Genomic DNA, 12,353 nt, shown 5'->3' on the forward strand with positions numbered 1-12,353 from the left:
GAAATGGCTAAACATATATGGGAACATAACAGCATATCCATTCATGTCGTGTCTCACCTGAATAATTTTAAGTGAAAAGTGATGTTTATTCAAAAGCGATGCAAATTTTCATGAAACTGCTGTATGCCTTTCATGAAATGTGTAAGTTGCAATATGTACTAAATTTCATAACAATATTTGTGTTATTATACACTATTTGTTATATTATTAGCTAGTCTATTAAACAAAGCATTACAAATTGCAATCACAAGTTAAATTTAATCTGATGAAGTTAAGCTTACCATATATAAAAACAGTTCTTAAAAATGAATGTATTGCCATATTTCACAGTTACCACGAACATCTATCTTTACTCCTCCAAACTGGAAGGCAGAAACGCAATCCAAACCAAGTAAGGGAAAATAAAACCCAACTAGCTCCTGTTCTCAAAGTAGCAACACAAAACACCTAAAAATATTCCTCCATATGAGCATATTTTCTCAGTTTGGAAAAAAACCACATTTCCCCCTCTCCTCATAGTGCATGTAGAGGTCTCCACATTTCTCGCTTACTGAACAGCTTTCCACCGGCTGCTATAAATTTAGGGAGGTAGTTTTGGCTGCTTCATCACAAGAAAGCGCTGTATTTTGTTGAAGTTTTTCCTACACAAGCACTGTTTGGCTGCTCGGGTGAGAGCTGCTGCTGTGCAGCAGGTGCCTGGGGTCAGGCTGCTGGGAGCGGCCACGCTAGGAGACCAGGGCTATGGCAGGGATTTCTGCTGCCCATGGCGGGTGTGCAAGGGTGGGCAAGTGGCTCTTGGTGTGGCTGATGATGAGGCCATGGCTGGCTAACACGCAGTGCCAGACCACAGCCACAGCTTCCCGCTTGTGGCCCTGGCAGCAATGGAGAGTGCCTGGTGACGCCCCAGCTGGAGCTCCCCCAAAGTTCCACAAGATCCCCTCCCTGCAGTGGGGGGCTGCAGGGGCCTGGCCGCCGGCCTGACAGTGCCATGAGGCAGGGCTTGCCCGCTCCCCTCTCCTCCACAGGCTGCTCCCTGTGCGCAGCTGCAGGGAAGGAGTCGGCCTGGCTCAGCTGGGCTCTGCAGAGTGCTGTGGCAGCCAGGGCCACCATCGTGGCTGGGGACAGCTCCCAGCCAGGGTGGCCTTGCAACACTTCTCTTTATCCTGGGCTGTGTCCAGAACTGGCGGGGGTAAACCTGCCCTTCACCTGTCCTGCATCCTTCCTGTGCTGGAAGCGTCATCTCTGCCTGGTGTGTGGGGCTCATGCATAGAGTTTAGTGCAGCACTCTGGGTGGGTGAGGAATGTGGTGAGGGTTAACCCCATCCTTTGCAATGTGGCCCAAGTGAAAGGCCACTTTGCTGCTCTCCAGAGGCCTGTTAGTGGGCCTGGAACACGTCTGGCCTTGGGGAGTGGCCCTGCCATGGCCCACGTGGGCCTCTGCGAGGCTAGGTGCAGGTGGCTGAACTTGCCCGTTGGCAGTACGTGGGCATGGGCCCCTGAAACCGGGGAGGGGTGTGTGGGTTGGGCACTGGAGCGGTTACAGGGAGGGGGCTTAAACTGGAATTTGCCTTCAGGTGAGCTTGTCTTTTTCCAAAACAAGCGTGTGGGCTACAGCCAGAGTGGTTTTATAGCACAGGAGAACAGCATGTGTTTGATACCACATCAGCCTTGGTAAAAGTACTAAAAAAGGGGTATGTATATAGAGTAACTGGAAAGCAGGGGACAGGAGAGTTGTGTTTTCTTCTACTATTCTTGTTTTGTCCGAGTGCAAATGCTGAAGGAGCTTTCTGCGATAGACCCCCAGGGGGCTCCCAGCAGCGGTTCCTGGAACGGTGTACCAGGGCACCGGGGCTTGGAGTCAGCAGGGCAGGCAGGCTGAGCAGGTGCTTGACACCTGATCAGTCACAGGGACTGTACGAGGCAGACGGTGACAGAAGTAGTGATCTGTTCCAGCATATTTAAAAAAACCCTGTAGATCATGTGCTCTCTGCCTGCATACGTTTTCTGAAAGCCAGACAAATCATCTTTTACCTGGGTCTGCTTTAGCTTTTTAGAAGAATGTTTTGAGTGGTTAAATGTCTTAATAACAATGACATTCAACCTGACAACTGATATTTTCATGATGGTACAACACTCTCAGACCTGTTAAAAAAATCCAATAATCTAATTCCCTTAATAAGTTATATTAAAATCGTAAAATATATGATGCAAACATTGTAGTTGTTTTCCCTGTTTATAGCAATCTTACAGCTGTTGCTTTGCTGGGATTAATTTGTCTCCAAGGGGTTTCAACACTATCCTCCCCAGTGCATTATGAGAGCCTGTAATGTCATGTAATCGGGGCCATATTATTTTTGTCGAAATCTCTGGGAGTGATGTAAGAGGAAAAAGGAAACTAGCTAACTCCCAACCATTTGACCAAAGGTTAAATTAGTCTTGGCCTTATCCCAGCTGGACCTGAAGCTTTTCAGTCAAGCATTTGTTCTGCCCTGTTCAAAAAAAATTGATGTCTTTTCTCGTCTTCTCTCCCTCCTGTATTTTTTTGTTGTTGTTGTTGGGGTTTTTTTTTGTTTGCTTTTCTTTACCAATGTCAGATGTTTTTGTTAGTGTTATGCCCTTATTTGTTGTGGGACACATCACTGGGACAACAGATGTCACCTACTGGAAAGTCTGATCTTTGGTTCGTAGTTCCTGTAGATGCTGTGGAATGTCATGGGCATTAAGACTAAATTTTAAGTAGGTTATATTACACTGTGCAAGAAAACTTGTTATTTTTATTGTGTATAGTAGCTGCACACTTTCAGTCCAATCCATTCCAAGTTGCCCCAAGCCCCCCTTTATAACACTGCAGAAGCTGTTTATCTGCTTGAAAGATGCTTGAAAATCTCACAGCCATGATGTTTTGTAGGTGGTATAAAAGACTCCCTGCAGACTATTCCAGACCCTGTACAGTCTGAGAACTTTCCGGTAGTACAGAATAACTAGCATCTGTTGTGTGTGTATTCTCATGTCTATTTCTATGTGCAGTGATGTATTCTGGTTTGGAATTCTTTTCTTACATTTGTGTGTACTCATTTAAGGCAAAAGGTGATAAGGTTTTTGAGGTTCTTTAGACTGTTAGATAAGAATCTTGATTTAATTGCAAAAGGCTGGTATTAAAGCATTTTGTTCTGTTATGAGCAAGTAATATCTGAAAGGAGCAGCAACAACATTGGTCTGGCCTTTAAGAAGTCTTGTTGCTTATCACCATTTTTTGGTGTGGAGAATGGGTTGGGCTGCTACAAGAAAAGATGTCTAACCAGAGTCAGATGGACTTGAGACAGTCATGACAAGAAAAAATTATCTGGTGCACTGAACTATGAAAGAGATTCAGAATGGTAATAAAGCAGGGGAATGAACAGGAAAAAAGGTGTACTTGGATATTAAACCTTGATGAAGTTCAGAGATGTTCAGCATTTTGCAAAAACTTGCACTATTTCTTAATGAATCTAAATTGCATGTCTTCTTTTAAATGCTTTTCTGCTTGTGTCCAGTTATATATTTGAAATATGGATTGACTTTTATTTGTGTAATCTATTATTAAATCCTCACTATTTTGAAAAACTGCTAAAAGTCCAAATCCCATTAGGGGCCAACTGGGAGATACATATCTTAGCTGCTTAAAGAAGAGAATCATAATGAAAAAAAAAAAGGCTATGTATTTACATCAGAATAACAAATGTAGATAGTAGGTGATTAAACAATGGTGGTTATATGAAGAAACCTGATTAACAACTAAGGAATTGTTGTAGTACTAATCCTGTCGAATCCTTTATTACACTAATTAATATATTCTAGTGTTCTCTATTTCCATAGTGCTTTAAAAAGCAAGAATTATGGAAATTATAATCTCTTTAGGTGGTGTGTTTTTTCTTCTAGCTGAACTGTTTTCTAAATGGTAGATTTTGATGGGAATCACCAGTAACACATATAGAAACATTAAGACAATAATTGAGGCGTATGCATTTGGAAAATATACAAGACTTTTATATGTTCTTATGCTACCATCTAATTTAAGCTTCCAAATAAAATCACAAGAATTCAGTACTAGTCATGTACCATTTCAAATTATTTAGGAGAATCTTTCAATGCTTGCAAGTAAAGCTGCAATTTATTAGTGTTATGTATTGCTGTTTGCTGGGTCATGTACTCTGTATATGAGCAAAGACAGTTCAGAGGTTAATTTTCTTTTCGCTTAGCTCTGCTGGGTGGACTGTGGCCACCCCATGGGAAGCAAGGGTTCAAAAGTGACCTTGCAAGTTGTTCTCCTTGGGAAGAAACAAGTTTAGAGTCTGGCTGGGGGATGCTCTCCACCCTTGGGAAGAACACAGCTTGTATTGCATCACTTGTTTGCACTGGCTTGAGCATATTATTGTGGCTGTGAAGGGAGCTGAATGGTCTGTAGTACCTGGTACCTTCTAGGAGGGTATTGAACTGTAATTGCAGCGTGAAAAGAAAATACCAGGAGCTAAAAGCAAGCAACTAGTGTAACTACATGCAGTTTGTTCAGTATTAGCAAAAAACCAAGAGAGTACTGAGACTAATAGTAAAAGAGCAGAGAAAAATAACATACAGGCTCGCATAAATCGCACTATATAAGTACTAGGTGAATAAGGAACTAAAAGAGTAAGTGCCAAGAGTTTAGGAAAAAATATATCGTTATTTGTCTGATCAGTTTACAAAATCATTGGCATTTAGGATGATGATTATCAAGAACTTAAACTTCTACTGTTTCTGCTTAAGTGTTTTCTCTCTATATATGTTTTTCTAAAATTATAGCTTTCTTTTACTTAAAACCATGCATTTTTAGGTGTTTTTTGAAATGGTTTTGACATTCTCCAGGCATTGTTGCACCTGTGTTACAGTGCAGTTGAATATTGGCACCTTGGTGTTTTGAATCCTCAGGATTTAACAACAGTTAGTAAAAGCGTCTCTAATCAGAGTTCCCTGAGGGTAACTTAGCATGTTGCATACATAATTCTGTAACTTTTCCATCAAGTCATCAATAGTTTTGAGTTCAAAAAAATGAAGCATGGGATATAATTTGAATTAATCTAGGTAATGATGTAGTTTTCAAATAAGATTCTGAAATTAGGAACCTGAGCAAGATGAATCTCACCCTAAATTGATTATGTCTATGTTGGAGGTGCTAACACCTGCTCTGTGGGTATAATCACCTATTGCTGTCTTATGAGATCTAGTCAACAGAGTTTAGAGAACAGTTCATCTGTCAGCCTAGACATCTAACCTGCATGCCACTGCTTGTGCTGGCTGGACCTCTGCTACAAATCTCACGTAGTGGTCCATCTCTAGACTTAACTTTTCAAAGGTTTTCAGTCAGGCAACTACAAACTGATGTTAAGCACAGCCAGCCATAATCTGGTGTTTAATTGTTTCCTTGAGTTAAAGCCTTGCAGGTACCTAAATACCTATATAGCCTAGGCTTTCAGAGGTGCTGAACACCCAGTGAACTCATCAGGGATGAACAGTGCTTAGGTCCTCTGCAAGCTCACCTCCTGTTGTGGGGAGCAAATGCAGGAATGGGGAGAGAAAGGGAATTCAAGGGATTGAACTGTATGCATCCAAATAAAAACCTGCAGCCTGAATGTGTGTGTATGTATAAAAATAAACAAATAGATAAATAACTTACAGGCTTATCTAAGTATGGAGCTTGCCACTTGGCTGTGGAGAAATAGGAAACAACACACTAGAACGACAGTAAACTGATAAAAGTGCTGAAAAGCTCATTTGTCTACAGTCAAGCCCTGGTGAAAGTTGATGGTATTATTTATTAGCTGAGAGATCCTGCGCTGAGTCTAAATATGTAGAAATGAATGGCTAGTGTGGCTATTTGTAGCAAGAAGAATCAGACCCCTCTTAAGGTCTTAAAAGTTCATTAATTCCAAAGAATTTCAAGGGCTTTCTGCAGCTCAGTTTGTCAGAAGTGAGAAGTATTTAAGTGCTACTCCTACAGATCTTTAGACAAACTGCATTCCTCTGTAAGAGTCTCATCAGTTAGCTGTGTATGTGTTTGCATGTATTAATTTTTCCTTTACAATAGTATAACCACAATGTTTATATGCAAGAAACATGGCTCACCAAAAAGCCAGTACCAAGTAGGGCATTGTGCTGGGAGCCAGATTTGTGCTTGGTCCTAGTCTTTGCAGAAGATTTTCCTCTGTAATCTTGGGATGGGTTGCTGCATTTGTTTCTTTCAATCATCTCCTTGTCTGTAAAATGGTAATAATAATAATTTTCTTTTTTCCTGACTTTTCATTTTACTTTTAAAAACCTCTGAGACCTAGTTCAAGTCTATGATGTTTGTAAAGGACAGTGGGGCTGTGGTTTTGATCAACTACATTCAGATAATCAGGTCATCAATTAACACCTTTTTCTTTTTTTGTGCCGTGAAGGAGGGTTGACAAAGATGATACAAAAGAAAGCAAATATTGTTGTCCCTGCAGGCCATTGCAGCTGAAATAACTTGGTTTTATTAGAACAGTTTCAAAATGGATGCTTACCTTGTAACTGTAACTCCCTCAGTTCTAGTAACTTTGGTTTGTAGGCCATCCAAAACCTATTTGGGTTGTAAATATATTCTATAGGAAGTGCCCGTATCTGCAGTCTCATGAAGAGAGGACAAGTATCTTTCCAGATCTGAACTTCTTGAACACCCCTGACATAAATAAGCAGCTGAAGCAAATTCATGGTTCTGGATTCTGTATGGATTCTGGAAATTCTGAATATTGTATGAGGTTTATGTAGATTGAATTCTTATACCCAGAGGAACCTTTCCATTTAGATTTCTAAAATAATGTCACTTAAAGGATGGTTGCAGAAGGCTCTAGAAAAGGAGCTGTGCCAGAGATGTGATGAGTGCTTGGCTGGGAGTGAGGCATGAGGCTGTAAGAGGTGTGCTAAGGACTGTGGGGGAAAGAGAAAGTGAAAGTCCATTTAAGCCACCCACTTGCACTACCCCTTCCTTTCAATAAATTTCATCCTGGTTTATCAATTTTGCTCTCTGCTCAGCAGCATCTGCACTTGCTCAGGTACTAATTTGCCTGTGATTGCAATGGAAGATGGTTGGTGACTCAAGCTAAAGCGAGCAGGCATGTGTTCTAGAGCTTTAATAACATTCAAAGCAGGGAAAGACTCGAATATGGATAGAAACCTAGCAAGTCTTTGTGATTGTTTATTTCTTATTTTAAAGGTTATAAACATGTTTGACCAATGAGTCCTGAACATATAGTACCTCTGCTGCTGCTTATTTTCCTGTTAAAAATAGATTACAGAATTATTTGCTGTAAACATTGATATCTATAATTGGAAAAAAGGCATGTTGGACTGGTTAATTAAGATAGTCTGGTGCAGGTGAGACTGATAATAACTTACTGAACACTGGCTGCTGTGACTCAGTCTGGAAATTTGTCAGTTATGTTTGGTGCCTTGTTTCTGCAGACTAGATCACCCAGGAACGCAGTCTAATAAGCTACTGCCTGCCGGCCCTGTGTTTAATGGCAAAGCTGGAAAATACCAGCAGAGACTATATGCACAGTGAATGAGGTTAAACATTCAGTGCTTTACCTCAGCCAGAACCTTTAGCAAGGCACCATTTACTCCAAACAGGAGTAGGAATTAAGAAGGGAGAAAGAAGTCCTTTAGGAGAATAATGAGATGATAAGTTGATTGTCCTGAAATTTTGTATAAAAAGAAGACAAACTGGAAGAAGCCCATCAGTTTGTTTCTTTCATCAGGCAGCATCTGCTGGTGGTTCAGCATGCTGCACTACTCTGTGCAATGTGGTTCTTGCTGCTGAGCACAGCTTTCACAACTACTTCATGGAATCTACCTTCGCTCTTCTGAGCTTTGCGTACAAAACAGCTGTGAACAGTGTTTGCAGTGACTTTGGTTTGGTGATTATGTTACTAATGCAAAGAGACAAACAGTAGTACAGAGGAAAGCATGGGTTTTTTCCTGCTTAGTTTTTCAAAATTCTAGAAGCATCATGAAATCTCTTGGCCAACCCATAATCCTAAAGCTTTTAGCAACTTTCAGCAAAATGCCCCCACCCAGACAGATTCTGCAGCCCATGGCATGAATTTTGCCTGAGAAAGAATGGGGCCCCAAATGTTTGAAACTGCATGCTAGAAGGCTAGTTGGTAATTAGTCTTCCCAGAGAGGACACTGGAAAAACAAATCATTGAGCCATTTGTTGCTGTTCTACCTAAGAACACAGTTAGTTAAAAGAGCCTCTTTGCCAAAACCCTGAGAAAGACCTCAGGATGTTCTGTGTGTCTTTAAAATAGAAATCAACTAGCAGCCCTGTCTTTTAGCAGAACTTTGCACCATCCTTTCTATAATACATGCGCAGTTCACTACGGGGAAGAAAACTAGTTTGGCATTTTCATAGGAAAGAGCTGCAAGGTGATTTGAAACACTGAGAAACAGTATTTGCGGTGATTTTGTCATCATATTTTTATGTCTGTTGTAATGGATTATGAAATTAACTTAAAACATTTGTCCCAGAGCCTTGGCTATAAAGTCACTGTAGATGCAGGAGATGTAAGCATCTTTCTGAGCCTTTTTGAAAGGCATTAGGCAGCTGGAGTCTACTGTCATTTTCCACACTAAAGCAATCTGAAATGGTGGCATCAGAGAGATTCACAAAGGGGAATCAAATGGGAATTGTGGAAAGGGTCAAATGTTCTGTATTCCCTAAGCAGACTCATGTAAAAGCCTGTTGTACCAGTGGCATTTCCTGGGCATTTTTTCCCATAAATGTCTGGCAAATTGTGTTTGTCCTTGGGGGACAAATGCTGCAAGGGGAAGACTGCTGGGGAGGCAGAGCTGCAGCAGAGACAAAGCAGGAGTTGCTCTGTGGTTTGCTGCAGTTTCATTTATGGGATTAGGTGGTTCTGTATGTATTGATGTGATCAGAGGCCTGGCCAGCTTACCAGTCCCCAGGAACCCTCTAGCAATGGCTTCCTGTGGCTTAAGGTGTGCAGTATGCACTGGGGAGAAACATGGGATAGATTCTCAGAGAAGAGTCCATTGCTCCAGTTCAGTTTCATGCCAGGACAGAGGGGGCATAGTGTTCTCAGCAGCATCACTAGACTTGTCTTTTCCCCTGTATTGGATGTGTCAGCCCCTGTGACAAGGCAGTTCAGACGCAATGCAACACTGTAGTGTAGGACCTTTTCTTGTACTTCTCAAGAGCTCCAGGCTGCTCAGGAACCATGCTTTGGTAGCTTTATGAATGCCCATTTCTTTGGAGACAATGTGTTTTTCTTAATTTCACAGCCAGGTTGTTTTAAAAGAGGATATGCATGTGATGCTGGAAGAATAAGGCTGAAGAGTATTTGGTGGGTTTTCTGGACTTTTTGGAATGTTTGATTTGAATAAAGGCTGTCTACTTAGTTGCCATAGCTGTACAGCCTGGTCATAGGGCATCTCTCTAGCCAGCTCTGAGTAAGAGCTACACTCTCATGGTGAATGAATGAGCTGGAAGTTATGACTAGTGGCAGGACCATCAGATGCAAGGGGAATGCTTTAGCTGTCATCCTTAATCTGCAGTTTCTTGGTGGGAGCGAGAAGTACCTTTTCATTCAGCATCATTCTCAGAAACATGAGTGTTTGTGAACTTCAAAATTAACAACTGAAGGGAGATGTCTCTTGCCAGTCACTAACTGTGCTTTGACATTGGATGGCAAGTGCCAAAGACTGTGGGAGAGGTTTTGGACCAATAGAAAGCAAGAAACAGCAGAAATTTCACAAGAGATCCCGCTCTATGTCCCGTCTTGTGGTCCCAAGAGAGTCTGAGAAAACCAGTGGACCATGCGCTAGAGCCCTTTAGCCAGGGGAAGCAGTGCAAACACATTTTCTTTTTGTTTGGCAGCAGGAGTGAGCTGCACACAAATGTCTTGCTAATTAAGCTGCTGTAGGAAATGGGATCTCAGCCAGGCGTACAAAGTACAGGGGAAAACCCCAAAATGAAGCGAGTTAATATTAGCACAAGTTACACCAACCTCATCATGAGGAACCATAAGGGAGAAGGAGAAGGGCTAAGCAAGGTCATGAAAAATTATCAAATTGTGTGAGTGCATATACACAAATGCATGAATACTTCAGCAAAGCTAGTGGTGGATTGTTGAGAGGCCAATGCAGCTAAGTTCCTGCTTTGTTACATAGATAAATTGCCAAAGGAAACATTATCCAAACAGTTCTACTTCAAAGGCAAAACGACAAGCTTTGGGGAACTTGCGGTACTTTCAATCTGGCCAATAACCAAGTGTAAAGTGTAAAATATACATGTTTAGGAAGTAGGACACATGCCGTTCAAGACAGGCCTTTCCCATGCTCTCAGACCAGTGCAGCTTCATTTGATGTGCAAATGCATGATGTGTGATCTGTCCTGGCAATGTGCTGCCTGCCAGCAGCACAAACATTTCACAAGCACCCTTTTGGGTCACTTCAGCCTGCTGTGTGCACAGCCTCCTTGGCAACCTCTGCAGCTGGAGCTTTTCTTACAGTCTATTGCTATTGTGGTTGCACAATTCAGGTTTATTTAGCAGGTCTTGTCAAGGAACTCCAAGCAGATAAAACCACCTCAAAACCAGCCTGGACTTGCAGGATTTGATGTTAAATACCAGGATTAAATGCCAGTACAAGGAATGCTTACAGTAACGCACTAGGGAACATATCAGTAATGCAAACTTCATTGATCCTTAAGGCAAATTGTCCCAGCAGATGTCCCAGCCTTCCTAGGCATTGGTCACTTCAGGGCATTACAGCTGATGGCGAGGGCCCTCCATAATGTGTTTGTTTATAAATGTTACCTGAAATCAGGTGAAATAACGTTCCTTGAAGTGCTTCCTGGCACTGCAGGCACAGCCAAAAATTAATGTCCTGTGCACCGTACAGGACAGCCTCTGCTGTTTGATGCAGCTCATCCTGTGAACCCATGAGAAGTAACAGCGCAAATGCTAACCATAGGGAAGCAGTGGACTGTGGGTGCATTCCCTCTTTTCAGTAGTGGCTTGCGTGGATCTACATTTGTTAATATCAGAAAAAAATAGGTGTGGTCTTCACGATGCAACTGGGTTCTAAACTACCTGTGCTAGGGGGATGAGGTCAGCTTTTGGTGAGGATTCAGGATTTAAACTCATCTGGCTGAACTGTTTTAGAATTAACCATTCATATGAACGAGGGGCACGTAGAGATGCTTTTTCTCCCCCCTCTAGCAGTAAGCTACAGTGATTAGGGACATGTTGCAACAGCTCTGGTGACTTACCCCAGTTGTTCCAAGAGGCAAATCACCCTTGTGCCTCTATTTACTGCCTTTGGGACAGATTCTCAGTCATATGTGTATGTGTAGCTTCTAGGCCCCAATCTTAGATAACCAGGCATTTGGCGCAGAGCACTACTCTGGTGTAGCAGCTGTGGCTACACAGACAGCTTAACCTGCTCTTCACCGCTAAAATGACTGAACTTGCACTGCAGCCAGCTGTAATAATCTGTTGCTTGTATTAACCTTGAATTCCAGTGTGTCAGTTCTGGTCCTCTGAGAAAAATTAGGCAAGTGCTTATTGAAACCAGCATCCCAGCACTCCATGTTTTGTGTTTTGTGGAAGAGGAAAGTGGGACCCCAAGCCCTAGTAGTAGCATATTCTAGCTGTACTTCAGTCACATGAAATTCTACCACTACTCTCACATCAGCCTAACTACCCTTTATAAATGGCCCAACTGCATGCTAAAGTCCCCTGCTTTGCTTCAGGAGTTCCCAAGCTTTCTGGAAGAGCCACATATAGTTCCCTGATACCTGTATTCTGTCAATGGACACAGAAGATACAATGAAGATACAGAAAGAATTAATCAACTGTGCTTAATGAGGATGAGGAGGAAAGATGTGTTTTATGCAGCTGTAGTCTAATGTGCTGAGAGGAGTCTGTTTGAATGGGTTGGGAATGCTGATGGCATCTAATAGCCACAGAGGTTTTTCCTGCTTCCTGATAGATACACCACTGTGAATATCAGTCACTGTGGTATGAAGTTGTTATGAGAAAAATAACTTCCTGTGTTGATGGACTTAGCATGCAGTAAACGGAGATGTATGGATGCAAATGTAAGGTGGGTTGTAAATGTAGCTCTCTGGAGCTCTAGGTGTGACCATGCAGAGGGTCATGAGTAAACAGTACAGTGTATTGCTTGACTTTGATTTCTGCTCTAGCTACATTGGTGCTCTGAATTCAGGTGTTACTATGGGTTCTCTTTTTTCTAGGACAGAACTGTGAAATAAGAGGGCACTGTAACACAGT

This window comes from Falco cherrug, chromosome 7 (genome assembly GCF_023634085.1).
Source record: "Falco cherrug isolate bFalChe1 chromosome 7, bFalChe1.pri, whole genome shotgun sequence".
Lineage (NCBI taxonomy): Eukaryota > Metazoa > Chordata > Aves > Falconiformes > Falconidae > Falco > Falco cherrug.